The 23423-nt window shown below is 39.8% G+C and overlaps 1 long non-coding RNA gene across 4 annotated transcripts in view; it reads left to right on the forward strand.

Moving 5' to 3' along the window:
* Positions 1-7853: 7853 nt before the first annotated feature.
* The window catches only part of LOC311426836, a 30761-nt gene continuing 15191 nt past the window's right edge, over positions 7854-23423 (forward strand). Inside the window, exons 1-6 of one of the 4 annotated variants that reach the window (XR_014687068.1) lie at positions 7854-8259; positions 17480-17527; positions 21183-21322; positions 21436-21552; positions 21857-21998; positions 22304-22438. This is a non-coding gene — a long non-coding RNA (uncharacterized lncRNA). Of the gene's footprint in view, positions 8260-17479; positions 17528-21182; positions 21323-21435; positions 21553-21786; positions 21999-22227; positions 22439-23423 lie in introns of those variants that run through there. The other 3 variants (XR_014687069.1, XR_014687070.1, XR_014687071.1) reach the window with 3 other exon arrangements.

Consider the following 23423-nt stretch of genomic DNA (forward strand, 5'->3'; position numbering starts at 1 on the left):
GCCATCAAGCTGTAAAGGGGCAGAACACATCTGTATTTCTGGAGTGGCAGGGAGATCCCAACAACTAACTTAGTTTGATACTGGAGGTCAAAGTAAGCCGAAGTGGGAATGAGCAGTAGAAGCAGCACATGGTGACTGGCCTGGAGGCTCTGTGTATCCTTGGCATAGACTGCCTCAGGAGAAGTTGCTTCAAGGACGCAGAAGTGTACCAGCAGGCTCTTGGCATTGCTTCCGTGTACATGGAGGGAATCACACAGCTGTCTACCTTGTTGTGTCTCTCAGAGGACCCTTCTGTTGTGGGCTGCTGAGGGTTGAAAAATCGCAGGTGCCAATCACTCCCACAACAGTATGCTGCTGGCAATACTGCACCATCCGAGACTGCCTGATTCCCACCTATGAGCTGGTTCATGACACAGACAGTCAAGGAGTGATCAGCAAGACTCACTCAACCTTTAATAATCCCATACAGCCAGTGTGAAACTAATGGAGAGTGGAGGCTAACAGTGGGCTATCACGGCCTGAATGAAGACATGCCACCATTAAGTGCTGTCATGCCAGATGGGCTAGAACTTCACTATAAGCTGAAGTCAAAGGCAGCCAAGTGTTATGCCAGGACTGACATCACTAATGCATTTTTCTCAAACCCTTTGACAGCAGCATGCAGGCCACTGCTTGCTTTCACTTGAAGGGGCATCCAGTTGCCATTCCAGGCATACACCTGGAATCTACTGCCCCAGGGTTGGACGCACAGACCTACCATTTGCCATGGACTGATCAGTCTATTTTGGAAAGGGGGGAAGTTCCTGAACACCTGCAGTATGTTGATGATATATGTGGGGTGACACAACAAAACTGTTTGAGAAGGGGAAGATAGTAGTCTAAATCCTTCTGATAGCCAGATTTTTCACAAAACAAAGTAAGCTCAAGGGACATGCACACAAGATCCAGTTTTAGGAATAAAATGGCAAGACAGACATCATCAGATGCCAGTGGATGTGATCAACAAAGTAGCAGCTAAGTTTCCACCAGCTAACGAAAAGGAAATGGAAACTTTCTTAGGCATTGTCAGCCTTTGGGGAGTGCACATTCCAAATTACAATCTGATTGTAAGCCTGCTCTGCCAAGTGACCTGGAAGAAGAATGATTTCAAATGGGGCTCTGAGCAACAACAAGCCTTTGAACAAATTAAATAGGAAATAGTTCATGCAGTTCATGGGCCAGTTCAGGCATGACAAGATGTAAAAACGTGCTCTGCAGGTAGCCTGTGCTCTGTGGAGAATGGCTCTACCTGGAGCCTTGGCAGAAAGCACTTGGAGACACTGAACATCAGCCCCTAAAGGTTTAGAGTTTGGGATACAGAGTATCCAAGCCCTGCTATACTCCAACCGAAAACGAGACAATGGCAACATATGAAGGGGTTTGAGCTGCTTCAGAAGTGGTTGGCACTGAAGCACTGCTCCTCCTGGCAGCCTGACTGTTAGGGCCAGGCTGGATGTTCAAAAGGAGGGTCTCCTCTATATACCATGCAATTGGTGCTACGTGGAGTAAGCAGGTCACTCCGATCACACAACAGGCTCGAATAGGAAACCCCAGTCACCCAGGAGTCTTGGAAGTGATGGTGGACTGGCCAGAAGGCAAATATTTTGGAGTATCACCAGAGGAGAAGGTAATGCCTGGTGAAGAGGCCCCCCTGTAAAACAAGCTACCAGAAAACGAGAAGCAATATGCCCTGTTCACTGATGGGTCCTGCCGCATTGTGGGAAAGCATCAGAGGTAGAAGGCTGCTGCATAGAGTCCTACACAAGTTACAGAAACTGCAGGAGGAGAAGGTGAAACAAGACAATGTGTAGAAGCAAAAAGCAGTCTGGATGGCTTTAGATAGCGCTGAATGGGAAAAGTGGCCAGTGCTCTCTCTATATACGGACTCATGGATGGTGGCAAATGCCCTGTGGAGGTGGTTACAGCAATGGAAGCACAGCAACTGGCAATGCAGGGGCAAACCCATCTGGGCTGCCACATTGTGGCATGATATTGTCACCTGGGTAGAGAACCTGGCTGTAAAAGTACGCTACGTAGATGCTCACATACCCAAGAATCAGGCCACTGAAGAACATCAAAGCAACCAGCAGGTGGATCAGGCTGCTAAGACTGAAGTGGCTCAAGTCACCTTTTCAGAGGAGCCCTTCCTAATTCTTCTGGGATAATTCACAGATATTTCCCTCTTGCTTCCTAAAATGCGGTGATCCCAGGTTCACTTCCATCACTCAGAGGTACAAACCCTTCCCCCACCACCTAGTTTAAATCCCTGTTAATAAGCCCAGCCAGCTTGCTGCCCAGAACACTCTTGCCCCACCTGGTCAGGTGCTCCCCATCTGGTGTCAGCATGCCCAGTCTCTCAAAAGCTCATCTGAGATCATAGAACCCCAAAAATCCTGAGTGAGGCACCAGCTGCACAGCCACTCATTGAGCTGATCTGTTTGTCTCTTTCTTCTCTGGTCCCAGTCTCCAGCTGGGAGGATGGTTGGACCAGATGATCTTGGAGGTCTTTTCCAACCTTTATGATTCTATGATAAAGGAGAGCACTATCTGCATTTCCAACCCTTTCAACATCTTTCTGAGGGATATAAAGTCCCTTTTGATATTTTGGAGTTTCTTTGTTGCAGGCTCATTTGACCCTACATGAAAGAGTAGGAATGGGTGGTAGTTTCTGGCCCCACCAGCCTTGTTAGCCTCTTCATGATAGCACAAATGCAGACCCAAGGCAGGCAGCAAACCTCTCTGGAGAGATTACCTGTATGGCAATGGGCGCCTCAGTGCCTCTCAGCAAGGAGTCTCCAATTACTAACGCCCTACCTTTTTTTGGTTTTTGTTTTTTTTTTGTTTTCTTTTTGATGGGGATAAAGTCCTTGTAGTACATGTAAAGAACATGAAAGGGAAGATAGTCTAGGTTATTCTTGCCTCAAGCAAAGGCAAACCTATCTGTGGGACTGCTTCTGCTCAAGGACCTGGGAGCATTTGGTGGATAATGCAGAAGGATGGGGAAGTGTGATGTGTGGATTGGATGAAGTCCAATTGTCCTGATTGTCCTGGTTCTGGCTGAGATAGTTAATTTTCTCCTTAGTGGTTTGTATGTTAATGTATTTTGGATTTAAGAGAAAAATAATGCTGATAACACACCAATGTATTTAGATGTTGCAGAACAGTGCTTGCATAGAGCCAAGGCCTTTTTAGCTTCTGGTGCTGCCCTGACACTGAGGAGGCTGGGGGTGCACCAGGAACTGGGAGGGGAGACACCTAGGATAAGTGACCCAAAGAGTCCAAAGGGATGTCCCATACCACGTGGCATCATGCTGAATAATAAAAAGGGGAGGAGGGCAGAGCTTAGGGATGGGCTGTGCATCAGTTGGCCCGTGGTGATCAAGTGCATTGTGCATTACTTGTTTTGCATATATATTATTATTTTTATTATCTCTTCCTTTTCTGTCCTATTAAACTGTCTTTGTCTTAACCAACAACTCCTTCCTTTTCTTTCCCTTTCCCTTTCCCTTTCCCTTTCCCTTTCCCTTTCCCTTTCCCTTTCCCTTTCCCTTTCCCTTTCCCTTTCCCTTTCCCTTTCCCTTTCCCTTTCCCTTTCCCTTTCCCTTTCCCTTTCCCTTTCCCTTTCCCTTTCCCTTTCCCTTTCCCTTTCCCTTTCCCTTTCCTCTCTCACATCCTACTGTGGAGGAGTGAGCAAATGGAGCAAATGGTTGTGTGTTGCTTAGCTGCCTGCAGGGTTAAACCACAACACTTTCCACTGCAAGAAAAAACCTGGCAAAACGGCTGCTATTGTAGAGATAATTGTTGTGTAACCAATCTGACATGCTTTGAAATGTACTGAATTACTTTTGGTTTGGCTAGTATAAAGAGAAGCAACTACACATCAACTTTATGAAGCCTGCTATTACCAAGAAAATGAATGTGTCATGCCAACATGTATATTCTGTGGAAATTTACTTGCATGTTTTCCCCTAATGTTTGTGTCTGATAAATATTCTCTAATAATGGTGTTTTCTTTGTTATGCCTTTCAGCCTTCAGAAATAGACTGCCACTGAAAAGTGTCTCTCTGGTTACTCCGTAAAAATGAAAATAGTTGTGTATTTTATACCAGCTTCAGCACTTCTCAGTGGAAATGGTAACTGACCCTGCTTGGGAAATTAATGCTACTGCTTCTACAGTAAGAGAAGCATAAGCAATGTGGTCATCTCATGCATGGAGGCAAAAATAAACCCTGACTATGATGCTGTGGAGCATGCCTGCCTTTGTATTCTCTAGCTGCAAGTTTTCAGTCTCCTTGTCAGTTTGTTTGTTTGTTTGTTTGTTTGTTTTGTGTGTGTGTGTTTCCTTCTCTTTTAAATGAAATGTCAATAGCTACTTTCCAAATTTTCAGATTATAAGTAGACTGTAGGGAGTTAGCAGATCAGTTATTTCACATTTAATAATTATCTGGAGAATGATGTAAGGTGAAAGGGAGAGATTTCCTGAGATTGTTACAAAGTTGTGGAGTACAGTAGATGAGGTGGGTGCCAACATTTCCAACATTCTGTGTAGAAAGTCTCAGATTTATTGAACTACAGACTTCAAGTAATTCTTTTGAAGGGAGTAATTTATACTTCACAGGAGACAGTTTTCACACAGAAGTGTTTTTCTTCCTTTTCTGGGATTACTTTTTCATTTCCTGCCTGATTTTTTATACCATTTCTGTGCTTATTTATTTAGCATCTTGTCTACCTTCTATTTTAGTTCATACCTACCACCTTCTCCTCTATCCTGTCTTTTCTTTCTCTTTATGTTTTTTATATCTGCCTTGTCATTTATGTCTTCTGTGAGATCTCCAGCCCTCCGCTCCAAGTGTTACATTTTCTTTGTGCTTTCTTAGCCATGAAATGTCTCACCTGTGTTGTATGAACAAATAGCTGAACATCATTCTGGGTACTCAAACATTTTCATAATGCTGTCCATCACATGCATAGAGTACATGCCAAAATTTATCACCAGAAGATACAAATTGGACTTTACATTGAGACAGTAACATATGCTTTGCACTGGTGAACTCACAGGGTGAGGAATCTTCTCTTACCAGATCAGATGGATGAGTTTGAAAGTTATGTAGCTCTGAGATATTGCTCTGTTGGCAGCTCTTGTTACATTTTTAACATACATATATATATATATGTATATATAAATATATAAATTATAACAGACATTTTGTAGAAATATAGCCTCTGTATAGGGATAGGTGTGCAGATGGTCAGACTTAAAATGTTTGTTTCCCGTTCTTTGTAGTTCATGAAGCAATTTTCTAAAAGGTGCCCAGCTTTATATTTACACAGCTTTTCTGTGATAGTTTTTACTTTCAGCGCTGACGCTAATGAACCATTCATTAGGAAAGGAATTAGCATTTCAAGAACTGGCTCACAGCCATCAAAGCTTCTCATCTGGGTTTATTAAGATTTGACTGTGGTATAGAAATACTTGCTGTGCCTAAGTGACAAAGGTTCTCATCTGCCAAAAGTTGTTATACTAGCATTTTATTCTTAAGATCAACAGAAAGGTGAGAAGTTACCTTTTGTGTGACTGCACCTGTGAAAAACAAGCATATGGAATGGAGTTAGAATGCTAAGTTTTTGTTTTGTTTTGTTTTGTTTTTGGTCTGTAGTTGCTTTTTCAGATCTACATGAATTTCCTACAAGGGTGTCTTTGCAATGCCTTTGTACTTAGTACAGAGTCTCTTTTGGCTTACTGCAGCTGGCAGGGTGTTCATGCATCTCTTACATTCTTGGCTTTGCTGAAGCAGTGTTTTCTGTCCTCTGTGTCCATTTCACTTTTTCCCACTGTTGCTGAACACCTTACAGCTGGCTACTTTTCAAGTACCAGAAGCAGTGTCTCTCCATTAACAGAGCACTTTGTCCAGGCTCAGTCACTGCTGGAGAATTACCAGGGCAACTATAATAGTATAATCAAATTAGGTTATTAGGCTAAGCAGAGCAATGTTGCAATGCTGCTACACTGATAATTTTTGGCAACTGTTTCTGGCTAATTATAACATGACTAATAATTAAATTTAAAAGTGATTTAGCCTTGGTAATTGGTTTGTTACATAGCTAGTAATAAATTATCAATGCTAAAATTGAGTAAGATGAAATGTTACTTTTTTGTTTAAAAAAAAAAATTATGCAACGACTATATAACAGGGTAATTTTGCATTATGAGAAAGAATGTTTCATTGCTAAGTTAACTCCAAGCTCTTCAATGTTTCATTAATATAAAGTTTATGTGCATCCAGTATGTGTGTGGTACTGCTTTGCTCAATTCTCTAGAATGCATGGGTGAGAAAGGACCTTAAAGATTATCTAACTCCACCCCCCCTGCCATAGACAGGGATGCCACCCACTAGATCAGGTTGGCCAAGGCCCCATCCGGCCTGGCCTTGAACACATCCAGGGATGGGGCATCCACAGCTTCTCTGGGCAACCTGTACCAGTGACTAGCTACTCTCTGAGTAAAGAATTTCCTCCTAATGTCTAGTCTAAATCCATTCTCTTTTAGTTTAAGACCATTCCCCCTTGTCCTATCAAAAGCTGTCACTTTAACTGGGTTTCAAAATTTCTATCAGAGATCTTTGAACTGAGGCTAGCACTGGCAGACTCCTGCTCAGATTACCCGTGAGAGAAGAAAAAAACTTTTTCTGGGAAAATCTTGACTGCTTTAGGAGACTGTGACCTGCTTTAATGATCTTAATTTGGATGTGCTCTTGCTGGTGATTCCTAGGGAGAGGAATTGTGATGCTACCTTGACCTTTCTTTAACAGTTTAAAGAGTGAGTTCAGATCTTAGGCTGCTAGATGCAAAGTGATCAGGTATGTTGCAGATTTTTCTGGTTAATCCTTTTTGCATTTCTCCTCAATAATAAACTGAGAAGGATATATCTCAGTATTCCCTCTCTCTAATGTTCAGAATGGGCGCTCAACTGCATTATAGGGATATTGCCTGGGTCTACTTGTCTACTAAAACTGCATCTCATGTCCCTCCTCCTTGGTCTCTTACGCACAATTGGACTTCTCCTACATGTCAAGACTGACTCTATACTTCACGATGCTAGGTAGGCAGAGCAAGCAGGCAAAGCTGGAAGTGGTGACCTCGACGGTAAAGTGAAGAGCACAGATAAATTTCCAGACAGTTGTTTTGTGTTCATCATTTTTTTGGTCTTTATGCTCTCAAATGCTTGGAGAGAGAGTCTGAAGTGGTGTAGTCCTGCTTGTTGAAATTACATCTTCATTTTAGGTCTGCATTTTCTTGATTATCCTGTAACTAGATTCAAAAAGAGATTGAGACAACTGCTTTGTGATGCCAATCTGTTGCCCTCGGCTGAGCAGATAATTTCATTTTCTTTCTGCTAAAGTGCCAGTTTGTGTGGCTACATTTTACAGAATGACAACAGCATGAGTAATCACCTGGGAGCACTTTCTTGTAGCCATACCTCTCTTTACGAGACCCTGCATCAGGAATCAGATCCAGCTGTCACATAACCATGACCCCAAGAAGATCAGTGTATGCTCATCTCCATCCAAAACAGATATATTTTCCAGCATAGAACAGTTTCTGAGCTATCAATATACCTTCAAATACATGTGTACTGGTGCTTTGCCTTTCCCTCACTAAGCCTAGCCATAAACAAAGTACTAACTAGTTAGATATCAACTGATATCAACTCTTTTGTTGTTTTTTTTTTGTTTGTTTGTTTGTTTGCTTGTTTTTTGTTTGTTTGTTTGTTGTTTTTTTTTAATGAAAGTGAACAGGATGGAAGCTTCCTTTTCTGTTCTTTGTTTATGCGTAGAACCTTGACAAAATCTGCGGACAGCACACTAAACAGGTAACATGCTGATGATCTGAATACGATTCATATTAAAGCATGGATGGGCAGTCAGGTATTTACAGCCATGTCTTGCTGCAGGATGAATGAGAACAGCTGTAACAGAAACAGCCCCGGGGAATGACTATTTGTTGCTCTAGAAACACGTTCAGAGTCAGCAGCTAGGTGGAGAGCAGAGCTGCCAGCACTTGCCTGGAAGGGAGACAATGACAAAGGATACATGCAAGACAGCTTCATGTAGGTCCTTCTTTATCAGCATAGGGAGCAGCAGCTGATCAAAGATCAGCAATCCACAAAGTTTGTTCCATGACAGGTGATTGTCTGGTGCCACAAGGAATACTCATCACCTGGTAGGTACCATGTTACCTTTCTGCTTCAACAGAGGAAAAAGTGTCTCTGATATGTTTGGTTGCTGTTTTTTGTTTGTTTGTATGTTTGATTGACTTTGTTTTTGTTTTGTACTGGTAGAGGGGAAGAGGCAGGCACTGGTGTGACAGTCTGTGTGGAAGTGAGGAAAGTGCTTTTTTAGATGCAAGAGAATAGGAGTGGCATCTGCTTTTATGCGAGAGCAGCAGCACGCTATCTCAGAGGTTGTTTTGCATTCTTATATTGCTGCTCTGAATTTATCAAAATAAATTCTTCCATGATCAGCTTCTCAAAGTGACATGATGAGATTCATAGTTCAAGTTATCTCTTCAGTCTTATATGTATGGAAAATACTATTCTATATGTCCGGGCAAGCCATTTTGAAATAAATCAAACTAATAACTCCTCCACTCTTACAGCCCCTTTCTCTTTCCAGCCCAATACGAGCACTAGTCTTCTTCCTTATATGCCATTTCCCACATATGTAAGGAAGAGCACCAGTCTATACCTATATTCAGGCAGGTGCTTCCTACTTTGCTTGGAAAAGGACTGTAGCATTATGATTAGCACAGCTTTGTGGTTCTGTCTTCTTGGCACTGGAATATTCAAAGCGACTCTATCATACTGTATTATACTGATACCTTCTTGTCAGTAGCTGTATAATTCTTGACTTTCAGTGTGAGGGTGTTATTTAATGGAGGAACAGCAAAAGCATAGGAAGGACTCCTAAGACCACTGTTAGAGAGAAAATTTGTCCTCCAGCTTTTTGCAACACATGAATAGGCAATCACAGAGAAAGATATGCTGACTTGCCAATTTCCTCCAGAGACTATGATGAAATTTGATGTTTTAGCTTTGGCATTTAGGTAATTTATAAAATTTGCAAAAGCCGACTGCAGCATGGTCTTCAGAGGATGCTGAGGGAGGGTTTCCAGACAACTGTCTGGTCTGTTATGACTGTTGGCCAGTGCAATTCGTGAAAAGGGAGGCTGAAAACAACCATCAGTGCTCCAAGAGATGAAATGGCCTCAGCATCACTCTAGTGGGACCTGAATGCAATACCAGCTGCACAGGCCTGAGCAGTGAGAGCATGAGCCTGCTCTAGCAAGACAGGGTCAGACAGGAGGCTGAAGCAGGGAGTGCTGTCTGAGTCCTGGTCACCAGCCTGGCAGCCTGGCATCAGGGGGACAGCCGAAACCTCCTGCGTGGGAGCGACACCCAGCTTCTGCAGGGATAAAGCTGCACCGTGCACATAGGTGGTGGGCTTGTCTCTGCTTACCATTGTGTGGGATTTGCAGATACTACAGAGCAAGCTGTACTGCCTGTCTTCTGACTTTTCTTTTTTTCTGCATTAGGCTTCTCTGCTTCCCTCTATGGTCATTTTGACCCCTGAATTTGTTTTGCAGGTGAATTGTTTTCGTTGACATATTCTGGAAACAACTAAATCAGCAAAGGAAGATCAGGTTTTCCCAAGTCACAACTGACTCAAATAGCTCTTTGCTATGTTAAGGGAAAACCCTACCTTGATTCCTGCTCTCTGTGGACATCAATACTTGTAGACACAGGCACTTACATTGTGCTGGATGGCATTCATTCTCTGGATTCCCTGACCAGACAGTAGTGTGTCTTTGTTTGTAAAACTTGATGGTACAATTAGTGGTAGATCATTTTGGAATTAATTTTTTAATAATTTGGAATCAATAAAATGGGAATTGAGAAGGTCCCCAAAATAGACCTAATAGGTGCTGAGGATATACCCAGAGACTTGTATTATTTTGGAAACATTGATGGTAACGTTATATAGGTCAGTAGCATCTTTCTTTAGTAAGAACTAGAAAAACTGCATACTCATAGGTACCTATGTGATTACCTATGGATGTAAGAATAGTTTCACAGTTCATCAGAATGTATGGGTAAAATACAAAAGTAAGTCCTAGTAAGGACTAGCTTTTTCACAGATATCTTTGATAAGGCAGCTCCTTACCCTCTGATATTCTTGAAGAATGCCCTTGAACTTCAGTAATCTTGAACAGAGATTCAATTGATTGTCTCCAACAGAAATCTGCAGCTTGCATCCTGTGTTGATGTTTAGGCTGTGGCCTCTAGCGAGTACAATAGTTTGAGAAACAAAACTGTATGGTATTCTCAAGGCCTTTTGAACCAGGCTGTTGTTATGGCAGTTTCTGAAAAGTATGAGTACCAGGCATGTCTCAAAAGGCAGCCAAGAGCAGGTGCTCAGGGGAGAATGGGGCAAGTGTTACTGATAAGTATTTTCCAATACTTAACTTCCAGCAAGTATTTTCTCAACTTCTATCAATTACTAATTCTGGTTCTGCCTAAGCCACGAGTGACTTCTGTGTATGTCTTAACCTTTTATGAACTTCTCTGCCATGGGCTAGTCTGTCACTTTGCATGTATGTACAATGGCATATTCTTATTGTCACTCCACATGCCATTTTTCAATTACATCCTGTTCCGAGACAATCTCTGAATGTACTGATAAAGATCATGGGCTTGAAGGACAGAATATCTGTGGAAGAATCTGTCAAAACTTCAAGATGAGCCCATGTAGATGCCAATGTACAACTTTTCTGTAGAGTTTTGCAACACCTTAAAAAATAATAGTAACGAATAAAAAAAGAGATATTGTGAATTTTATAGGAAGTGTCTGGCCTCTACACTGGCAAAGCATACTGCTTGCAAGAACTGTTCAGTGCTCAGTCAAAACTCATAGAAATAATTTGCAAGTATAGTTCTTAAAAGAAAACCCACAAATAACTACTAGAAATTTTACAAGTTTGCTTAATTTTTGAACTGTAAGTTAAACATATATATACATAGATATATATATTTATTTAATAATAAATATTTAAGTGGTTCTGTCTGATTCTATTTACAAAGCAGTCCAAGATTTCTAGGGAAAAACAAATAAACAAACAAAAGAATTTCTTTTGTAAGATAATATTTTTCTAACTTGGAAAAGCAAGTAAGTCAGTAACATCTTAAAATATAGTCTAATTATCTTAATGTTCCTAAATAAACTGATGAAAATAATGATACGGCAAACAGTTTATAGTGTATTGATTAATGTTAAGTCAACATGCTCTCATGGGTTTCTTACCTAGTGAAGGTCATATGATTTCAAAAGCAAAATTCCAAATGTAAATGCTACAGAAATCATCAGTCTGATATTGAATTGCTAAGGCAATTGACATACTTCCCTCTGTTCCCACTCCTACCTATTCTAAAAAGCTTACTGAGTTAGCAGCATGCCGACTGATACAGATGATATTAAAGGAATTAGAAGCTAGAATCACCCTGAAAATCAACAATAAAAATATGAAAATGTAGATATATATATATTAAATAGGTATTTCATGCATTTGCCCAAACTTTTGCTAAAAATCATATTAGCATAATAATTTCCAGACAGTCAAGGACTGATAAGAAATTGGAAAGTTGAATATGACTACTATGTATACTCTTTCCTTAAGGTTTCTGTGAGCCAGAGTGCAGCTATTTCTCTCCCTCTCTCTCTCTCTCCCTCTATCTATCTCTTTCTCTCTCTGTCTTACTCATTGTATTCACATAAAGCAATTGCTCAAGCTCCTCAGATTTTTTTCATTTCTCGTTTGACAAATGCTTCTCTCCAAGATATGTAGAGATAAACTTTGTTTACTTAAAGTAATATACCTTATTAAACTTACTAGTAATTCAAGAAAAGGATCTCAAAGTTTGAGTGTAGTGGATATTAAAGGGAACAAAATTTGAATGTGCAAGTATTTGCTAAAAAAATCTTCTCTTTCCATCAAAGATCAGAACTACTTGGGTTTCATGTTACTGAGCAGGCTTGGGGGCTGGGTTTGGGGTTGTTTGTTGTTGTTGTTGTTTGTTTTTCTTTTTAATTGACAGAACTTCTGAAAATCATTGTGAGTAATATGGCAGACAAAAGAAGTGATATGACAAAAGGTAACTTACCATAAAGCAGACAAGCTACATATGCAGTGGAAGACAGGCCAATAGCAGAAGCATAAACCTTGCTATTCTTGCATTTTGAGCAGAGAAAAGCTGAACATTACAAGCACGGAAGACAAGGTGAACTAAAGAGGTGGAAGAACATCGCACAGCAAGCAACTTGGATGGATGCCTTCATGGGGAAGAGAACCAAAACCCCAGATAACACTACAATTTGGAAACAATATGTGAATCAATGAAGAGAGAATTTGTCTTAGTTTATTAGCCTTTGTCAGCCACGTAGTAGTTGCTGTGTAGCCTTATCCTTCCACAGAGGTTACCCAAAACAGTACTGTGGTTTTGCCTCTGTTTCCCCAGCCAGCTGCAATGAATCCTGTCCATTACCAAGAGAGTTGTCTTGCTGACCAAGACATGTTAGCTCAGACTCATGGGGTCATATTTCTTTTTAAAGCAGGATTTTTATAACAATCAAGCAACTCTTCAGCGATGTCAGTAGCTTTGGCATGATAAGACTCAAAAATTTAACATTTTTACTCCATAGCTTGAGGTGGTTTTTGTTGGTTTTTAAGTTGGAAGTTAAGAGGATTTATGCTTATTTATTAAGTGAAGTGAATCCAATCTGAATGTTATACTAGAATGTAAATGAGAAAAAAATAATGAAAGGTGTAAGAATGACAGCAGAATTCAATAGTAGTCTATTACTAGAAGATTTTTTTAATGTATTAGGTTGTATTTTTAAAATTTAGAATTGATGATAAACTAGATTTTAGCCACTCATTTATACAATTAATTACAATAGCAAAAGAAGTATTGTGTTATGACAGTAGACATGGACTCATCTCTCGGGATTTCCTGTTTGACACCTCAGAAACCAGAGTAATTTCTCCACGTGTTGTGTGTCCCCACAAGCAAGTGGCAGCCTTTTGGATGTACCAGTGTGCATCTGGAATGAGGACGTGTTTCTCAGCCCACAGGTGGAGGGCACACCAACCAGGCTGTGGTGGGTCAGTCTCCCAGGGCAAGTGAGTTGCTAGTGCACCTCAATACGCTGCATGTCAGGAAAATGTTTGTGTATGTATATAATTCTCATGCATTGCTCTGTCTGCATGTTGCAGGCAGCAAAAAGCTCGGCTGTTGTTCTATTCCTATTCCATTCCATTCCATTCATGCATTACACACATATGTTCCATCCTTCTCTCAAGAGCTGATGGATGTGGTGGATGATGTCCTTTGGTCTTAGCACCTCTTCTCCCCTATCCCAGAGGATGTGTGTTTTTAGTCTTCTTTATGTCTTCATCACCTCCTGTTCAGTGACTGTCCCTTGTCACTCCTGAAGGTGGTGGCATATTGCAACAGTTTTCGCATGCTGCAGCCTGTCCAAATTGCTAGATCAATGAAGGCAAGATGCTGCACTCCACTTCTGTTGTAAAAAGTCCTAGTTGTTTGTTGGGGTCCTTGCAAGGAAATGAAGACCTGTAGACAAAAGAGAAGAGGCTAAAAAAAATGAGAGAGAGAACCAGTATTTTTACTGAAGTCTGGTGAGTGTTTATGTCGTGAGAGCAAAAGAGGCAGTTCCGTCTTTTTCTACTGCCTTGGAGTTGGGCAGACCATGTGATTCTGGAACAGTTGCTTGCAGAATAAAGACAATCATGGTAGTCACCATTGCATTCATGGCATATTTTTGCTGGTAAAAGGCAAATATGGTGATATTTGAAGAGTGGGAATCCACATGGAGCCTTGGTACCCTAGAGGTATCATCTGTGGTGGAGGTGTTGTTGCCACAGTTTATTCTCTTAACACAGAAATAGTCTTCCTGAAGGATCCTGAAGGCAGTGTCCTGGCTGATGCCAATTCATAGTTTGGCCATAATCTGAAAGAAGCCTGGCTACTTATGTTGGTGTGCAGTGATGCCAGCCTGCATGAGCAAGTGTGTCCCAGGCAAAGTTATGACCTGTGGTCACATGTGGCATAAGACTGATAGGCAAGAGAAGTGACTTAGATGCTGAGGGACATTCAGACATCTAAACGCAGAGGCCCATCAGCTGCACACATCAAGTGCATGGCTGAGTGTGGGAAATGAATCCCGGGTGCTCCTGTATGGGCTCAGTAGTGCACGTAATACAGTGAGGTGAGTCTGGTCAATGAATCATGGAATCACAGAATCATAGAATATCCTGAGTTGGAAGGGACCCACAAAGGATCATTGAGTCCAACTCCTGGCACCACACAAGTCTACCCAAAAATTCAGACCATGTGACTAAGTGCACAGTCCAAATGCTTCTTAAAAAAGCAATTTCATTTTGACTGTCCTGACACAGAGCAGTACAACCTCCACACTGTAGTCATTATAGGACATGATTATTTTCCTACAGAAGTTCTGCTATAGCTTCAGCTTCACCCTGCACAGGACAAAAAAGAGACTGTGCTGTTGTAACTTCACATGCAGCTAGAAATGGGGTGTTTCTGCTACCTTTCACCGAAGGCAGTTCCATGAATGTTGTTCTGGATTCCTTTAATCAGTCTTCATGAGGGCTTGTTTCCTAGGCATTGGAAAAGTTTTGTGATTTTTTTTTCCCTTTTGTTGACTCCTAGATTTTTTTCTTAAGAATTTAGAACAATTTTAAGTCTAGTTCCAAGTGGCATATGTTATCAATAAAAAATCATAATGTAAGTTTATACACAATAACCAAAGCATTGGTGATAACAAATAAATTTCTCTTTTGGCTGACAGCCTTGAAATGTGTTAATTTTTATCCTTAGCTTTTGTTTATCAACAATCTTAGGATCTATTTTTGAGAAGCTGTCAGCAAACACTTCTCAGCTTCATGCTGTCCCACACAGACAACATGAAGTTTTGTTTTGTCTTTTTTTTTTTTTTTTTTTTGGCATTTATAACATAATTGTTTGGTTATTAAGTGAGCACTTTTGTAATTATTTTGAATTAAAACATCTTGGGTTCTGAGCCAGAGCTTCAAAAGTCCTTGTTATTGTATGCTAACATTTCACCATTACTGTTTTGCTAGCATTACTATTTGATCACGTTGCTTTGTATGTTTTGGAAGAACTGAAAGGAAAAAAGGTCTCTAAATTAATCACAACTTATGCAGTTATCAGAAATCATTTATTGTATAAAATGTACTCCCATGTGTCTTTTTTAAGTGCATAATAACTCTTCTGAAAAAAATGTCTTTTTTGTTGTTGTTGGTTTTGTGTTTGTTTGTTTGTTTTTTAAAAAAAAAACAGGTATTTAAAAACAGGTATTTAAAACAGGTATTTAAAAAAAAAACAAAACAGGTATTTAAAAATTAATTTATTAAAATTAAGACACATTAGGGTTAAAAATCTGAATTAAGTAACTAAAAATAAATAAATAAATAAAAAGTCAAACACCTGAGATGGAGATGGTGAGAACTATGGAGAATATTTTTATTAATAATAAAAAAATAGATTTATCTTCATTTGGTTAATGCTTCTGACAGAATGATCTTACAAAGGGAGTCATTCTAAAAAACACTGCACAGTAGAGTTCTGTTCAAAAATAAGAAATACTGGAAGTCACCTTCCAAGATGTCTGTTGGAATTCTCCAAGGGCAAAGCAGAAATCAGGAATTTTCTAAATGAAACAAAAACACAAACTGAAACAGAAAAACAGAGCGAGTACTAATCGAGTTGTGCAGTTTTCCAATATCTGATTTCTTTGAGAAAAGATTTCTTCAAGCAATATGTAAAATTGCTCAGAAAGCAAACTGGAATTACACTTTCTCCCTGGTGATTACTTAGAGTGTTAATTGTGAAAAAATGCTGATGCTAATTCTGTATGAATTAAACTAACCACTCAAAACTGCTATAGAAGAGTCTTGTGTGTACACATAAAGTTCTGACCATTTGAATCTTATTTTATATCCCATGCAAGATTCAGAAGTTGTATGTATGTTTAGATCTAGAAGGTGTCACCTGATGGAAACAGAACTTTAAGACAGAAATCTTTTTTATTTTGTGCGAGGGATCTGATTGTTAAAGGTGATGTCTGCTTTCCTAATGAGTTAGTGAAGCTACTTCTGGGACCATTTTTAAATAAGTAGTGAAAAACTGATAAAAATGTGTGCATTGAATATATTTCTTTAGATGAAAGTGTCTCTTTTTCACTAAAAAACAATTTTGGAATTTTGCCTGGTTTTATTACCATATAATCTTGGAAGTTTTTATAATGGAAAGCCTACCTACCCCAGAAGTACACATATATAAACATACATATATATATATATAAATATATCAATAACTAATTAATAAATATATATATATATTTTAAAGGTGCTAGGGTTTAATATTCTGTAATTTTATTTTGACACTCTTCAAGAGAAAGAACAAAGGACAAAATTTCAGGTTTCACCATTTGGCAGGCAGGAATTTTAGTATAGGAAAAAGATTACTTTGTTTAAACATCAGCATTTTGCCATCTAAGCTTGCCCACAGCATTAAACATTTTGAAATCTGTGAGACTGAGGCTTTCCCTGTGCATTCTGTACCAAACAGGGAGATGAGGAGCCACAAGCACATACCTGTTTGAGCTCACTCTACTGTTCTGGACTCTGGACAAAAACACTTTACAAAGTCTCTTCATAGCTTTGCAGAGACATTTTGCACCATACTCAAGCATTCATCCTATAACCTGCTGGGAGCCATTGCTAGTACAGATAGCAGATATGTATCCAGCAACATGCACGACTGGCACTCAGCACTTTGTGGCTGTTGCGGAAAATGCAGGGGTCTTCCCTGGCAGGTGATAGAGATGCAGCACTTTGATGAAGCTAGCAAAGTCTTCATAGAGTTATGGTAATTCTTGTGAGACCTTTCACAACCAGCCACAAAATAAAGTCAGTGCTGTAGACCGGATGAGTGAAACTTCACATGATCAAGCTGTAGCTCTTAGGGGATTGGCAGCCAGCCTCCCTGAGTACATCAGGACTTGGAATTACACAACACGAGCACAAATCTGTGGGTGGAATCCAGTGCATGGGACTAAAACAAGGATTAGGTTAAATGGACACCTGCATGCTGGATGTTTACACCAGGAAAATAAATAAATAAATAAATAAATAAATAAATAAATAAATGCAGAAAATAAGAATAAATAAATAAATAAATAAAGGCATCTCAGACTGATTTTTAATATTTTGGTAGGGTGACAAATTTTCTCTTTCATGCTCCTTTTCTGAATATGTTTTTTAGGTCTCCCTTCAGAATAAGGACAAAGATCAGAGATACCACACTGTGAGGGTGAGTAACAGTTTCTCCCTGGCAAGTGTGTGTTTCCTTTCTCTCATTTCTCATTCATTTCTCTCATGTGAGTTGAACATGTTGTTATTGTTTGATTGACTTTTCACTTAGTTTTCATTATAGGCTATTGTGTAAAAGAACAAAACCCTTATCTCCTGAACTGCTCATGTGAAAGAGTGCCTTTTTCTTATCTGCTGAAATCTGCTTGGTATTAACTGGTGGCTTACAGTGTCACCAGTGCTTATGTATGCACAATATATGTGTTTAGATGTTCAGCTGCTATTCCGGCAAGCTCTCTGCCTGAACCACTCCCACAAAAATCATATCCCAGCCATGTTGTCATAACCCAGCATATTGACCTTTTTTTTCTTATTCAGATGTTTACTAAAGCACTCCTACCCAGTTCTGTGGACAATTATTTTTGTTCTACAACATGATTCACTGACAATAAATATAAATGTGTCATAGGTCTGTTCTGAGGAAATCGCCTCATTATCCGGTTCTCTTCAAGAGATCGTAAAATCCTTTTACCCGTTCAATAGTTCATTGCCCTTTTTATAAATATTAAGATAACAAGGCAAATTTGGAAATATAAGCAAAGTGACTTTGGTAAAAAAACTGAGAATCCAAGTTTAAAGTTAGATCCAGTATGTGTAAATATCTGCTGAAAGACTTTCACTTTTAAAGTCTCTGAACAAAACTTGGATGCAAAACTGAGAGAAAAAGCCATGCTGTGTAATTAAAGATTTTTATTGCAAATTGAAAAAGAGAAACAAGTCCAGACCAAGCCAGGCTTTGCAGTGATAACAGTAGCTTCCATGACCTAGTACTAAATCAGGAATGACACACTGCATTTTTTAAATGCTGGTGATGATTAGAAGTGAGTCAGTACATGACAGTATTTGTACTGATATTGAATTACCAAGTAATTACATTTCACAAAGCCAATAGGCAAGTAAAGAAGCATATGGTAGTAGTATATTTTAATCTGAGAAATTCAGAAATACAGATGCTGCTGGGTTTTAAACATCTCTTAAAGGTCATAATGGCAAAGAGTCAACAGAGGTGACAGAAAGTGACTCATGGAGTGTGACTCGAGCTATTTCAGCTCTGAAAGCAAATGACCTCTGTAGATTCCAGGGATCTTGGGTTTTCCACATTTTTTCTGGCTATAAGTTTTCCCACATGGAAAATGGTAATTGTTGCTCAATGCTCTTATCACAGGACTGGTAAGGCTTTATATTTGAAAAGGATTAATAACTCATTGTTAATAAGAAACAAAATGTCTGTGTTAACACACAAATATGCACACTTCTATTCTCACTGTTTGGCAGGGAAAAAGACTCTGGAGAGACCCTATAACAACCTTCCAGTGATTAAGGGGGACCAACAGAAAACACGGGGAGGAACTGTGTGCATAGTTCTTTTATCAGAGTATCCTCTGATAGGAGAAAAGGTAGTGGTTTTAAATTGAAAGAGAGTAGTATTAGCTTAGATATAAGGAAGGGATATTTCATCCTGCTTACTGTATCTTAGCACCTTTTGTTTTAAGACTATGTGCATATAGAGTATTTTAAGATCAGGGTGAATTTCAGTTTCTCTTCTCTCTTTTTCTATATTTTTTGTTTGTTTGTGTGTTTTTCCTTTGCCTAGAGAAAGAGTATTTTGGGCTGAAAAAGCCAAAGATATGTTTTCAACCAGAACTGTTCTTGTGTGACTATTTGTACAGTGCAGTGAGCATGTGAAGTAACTGCTTGACATGGGATCTCAGACAGCAGGGTCCCTTCCAGTCCTACAGACTGCAGCTTTGCTGCTTCTTCATCTTTTCCAAGCACAAATACAGGCTGGATGATGAATGGATAGGGAGTAGCTCCAAAATTTTAACAAAACAACACAAAGGCACAGCTTGTCAACACCCTGCTTTGGTCAGGCATGGCAAGAAACTGTTTTGTAGCAAGCTGTTTCTAGGATTAAAATTAGGGAGCTCCCCATAGCGAATGTGGTACAGCAGTATTATTATTACTTAGCTTTGAGCTTATGTCTTCATTCAGTCTTTTGTGATCTAAATCATCTACATTTTTTACTTATTCCTGGGGGGGGGGAATAAAAAAAAAAAAAAAAAAAAAAAAAGAAGTTTTACAAATTCATCTCTCTCTTTGCAGTTGCCTTTAATTACACTGATAATGTCAAACACAAAGCAAGTTTTGTTTCTGATCCTGTTATATTTAACAGAAATATGTTCCCGTGAAAACATTCTATGATTCTGTGATTGTATGAAAAAGGAGTGCTCAGGTCACTACCAGGGAGGTGTTGTTCGGGTGACCAAGTGGCAGACACAGTGTGTAAGTGCTGTCAGGCTCCCTTGAACATGTGGGCTGAGGAAGGAGAGAGTCTGGTAGAAGCTACTATCAGCCCTGTCTTCTTCTGCAGTGGAAAAAACATTGGAAGATGTTTATTTCTCCTGTTTTTTCCTAGTTTTTTGGGGAGTCCAAGAGGATAGCACAATTTTTCTTGAAACTTTGAAGTTAGGGTTTTAATTTTCTGTGATGTAATCCTCAAATAAGAGGCAGCATGTCTTGACGTCTATGAATCTGTTCGCTTTTGGCAAGCAATATGGCAACCTTCACCCACAGTCAGTTTAGGAAGTGTCCTAAGTTAAGCAGTCTTTACCTCTCTAAGCCACAAAACCTCAATCAATGAACCCCAGGAATGTCAAGGAGCAGAAGGAAGCTGGAGTTTTTGTACTCATAGAAACATTCTCTGGGTGGCTGGAAATCTAATGAACTACCATATCATGGTACCAATCTAATGAAATATCATATACCAATCTAATATCATACCAATCTAATGAAATATCATGTCATAGGCAGAGAGGTCTTTAGTAAGCACAACCTTACTTGTGGGCAATACCTTGAAAATAAATTCTCAGTATGTAGCCTCAGGACAGTGGGAGAGATAAATGTAGACAAAGAATTTAATATTCTCTTTAGGGGGTGAATAATTGTCCTTTTCCCCCCGATACATCAATACTATCTTATAAAACTTTTCTTAGAGTCAACACGTAGAAGTAATGGTATTTTACAATAATAAGAATAATTGGACAGGCGAAATATATTTGGGTGGGAACAGTAAAGAGGAAGGACAATTTATTCAGAGATGTGAGCAAAGTCTGTAGAGAAAAAGAGAAATTAGACATATTAATGCATAAGAAATGGTGAATATTTTTTTATGCTGCTACAAGACCCATGTTTTAAAACAGGCTTCCAAAGTGCTTTTGGCTTGCAAAAATTAAGTGAGTGGTTGTCTTACAGAACTTGTTTTCCTGTTTATTCCACCACATTACAATTCTGAGATACCCTTTAGAAGAAACACATATTATACAATGCTCTTGCAGTTATATTTGTAATAGAATTCACGAAGGAAATGTTTAGAATCTTGTTTGTTTTGGTTTGGTTTGTTTTCCTGTAATAATTTCATGAAGTAAACTCTACTAATATTCATGTTCCAGAAGAATAGACATTATTTGTCCCTTTGATAAGGAGAATAAAGTTTGGCTTAGATTAGGAAAAGAGAAAGATTAGAAAATATTTATTATGTAGCTGATAGTAATTATCAGTGTTGCTGTGATAAGAAGTCCCTTGGCTGGATTTGACAGGTAGATCCATCAGCATTTTCCTCGTAAAGCAAGTGAGCACTCTGATACCTCCAAGCTCAGTTTTGCTAGAACTCAAGCTGGAGAAGATTTTAACTACAGATGCCTTGAAGTGTGAGAGACTGGAAGCACTGGCTTTGCAAGTGAGTCTCCACACCTGTGTCTTTGAAGGACAGGTTGTTCCCAACCCATATGTCCTTATATCTCATAGGGATTTCTTCTCTTTGTTGTTTGTGCCTTCACTGTTTTCCTCCAGGCAGACGAAGCTGGTGAGGGGCCTGGAGAACAAGTCCTACGAGGAACAGCTGAGGGAGCTGGGCTTGTTCAGCCTGGAGAAGAGGAGGCTTAGGGGCGACCTTATCGCTCTCTACAGGTACCTTAAAGGAGGCTGTAGCGAGGTGGGGGTTGGTCTATTCTCCCACGTGCCTGGTGACAGGACAAGGGGGAATGGGCTTAAGTTGCGCCAGGGGAGTTTTAGGTTGGATGTTAGGAAGAACTTCTTTACCGAAAGGGTTGTGAGGCATTGGAACAGGCTGCCCAGGGAAATGGTGGAGTCACCATCCCTGGAAGTCCTCAAAAGACGTTTAGATGTAGAGCTTAGGGATATGGTTTAGTGGGGACTGTTAGTGTTAGGTCAGAGGTTGCACTCGATGATCTTGAGGTCTCTTCCAACCTAGAAATTCTGTGATTCTGTGATTTTGTGACTCTGCATCCCATGGACAAGGGATCATGGAGCAAGATACTGTCGGAGCATTTGTCCTCAGGTTGATCCTTCTGAAGAGTGAGCCTTTGGCAGGACAGAGTCCACATGACTTCAAGGTAAGTCATATGCTTGATTTGTCCCAGGAGGGCAGGATGAAGTGCTGCAAAAATCATAAACCATAAGATCCACAGGCCAGGGAGCTCCCCCTTGTGCGTCAAGACATTCCTTGTCCTCTAGTGATGTGTTAAATATTTTATTTTCTTCTTTCTTTCCTCCTCCTTTTTGCTTCAGTAGCTGAGAGATACTAGCTGTTTTGATAGTGATAGTCAATTTTTAATTTTCTAGCAGTTGCCTGTTAGACCCTACACTGCCAGGCCAGCTCAGATGCTACACAACCTGTTTGCATCTTTCATGCTCCCAGAGACTCCCAAAGCAAGAGAAGGAAGGAAAACTGCTTTCATTGAATGCTGTGAGGAATGACTACAGCAGGCATGTTAGCAAAGGGCTCATTGGATTTGATGACCTGCTGCAGCCCCCTGCTGAGAAGATAACGAAGGTGAGTCTAAGCTGCAACTGAAGGGGACTGAATGTGTTAGCCCTTTGGGTTCTGCAGAAAGGAGTGCTCTGTGCTCTGTTGTGGGGAATATATTTGCTGCTACATGTTGCAGGAAGGTTGATTTTATCAGCTGGCTCTGGCAGCAGCTATAGGACCAAGTCCTCTGTGGAGAAAGCTGGAGGATCGCTTTCTCTGTGGAGGGGAGTGAGGTATTTTTATGGTGATCTTTGCTGAGATCAAAGTGTTCCCTGGAAAACATAGAAATTGAAGTTTAGATGAAGTTGTAGCAAAATGTAGAGTGCCTGTGAAGCTTGTGTGCCTCCGACTCTGTTAGCAGCTAAAGATTGGTTTTCCCAACAGCAAATCATTACTTGTGCCTCAGATCTGGTTTGCATCTGAGGTAAGCTGCTTGAATTAAATTCTTGAATTAAATGAAATGGGAGAGAAAGATTCCGTTCAAAATGCTTAACCCAATGTTGATATGCAGATGTTTAAACTCCTTACAGCTTGAGTATTTCTTCCCCAGAGAGCAGTTTGCACTCCTTTGAAAATAAGTTTCTTAGAGAGAAGTGTTTACCTGTGTCTATAGACCATTTGCAAAGAAACACGCAGTTGTAGACGGGCAGGATTATGAGAAAAAAATGGACTTTGCAGGCAAGGGGTTAGTTCAGCAGACCAGCAGGCAACTAACAGGGCAGCAGGGCTCAGAGTTTAGTGTCCCTCTGGTGCTGGCTCCCTGTGCAACCTGCAGGGTAGCTAGGTGGGAGGGCTTTTATTAAGGCATATCACACAGCCTATGCATTTCAGAATTAAGTAATATACTTTGCTGATCTCATCTTAACTTGATTTTTATTAAATACAATGTGCATGGTTAAACTAAATTAACTTAATTTGATCAAAATTTTTGAGTTAAACACTTTCCAGAGGCCAAACCATCAGCCAAACCATCTAAGATACTGATGGGCCTGACTCATCAGCCTCTGAG

The sequence above is a fragment of the Aythya ferina genome, assembly GCF_964211825.1.
Source record: "Aythya ferina genome assembly, chromosome: Z".
In the NCBI taxonomy this organism is placed as follows: Eukaryota; Metazoa; Chordata; class Aves; order Anseriformes; family Anatidae; genus Aythya; species Aythya ferina.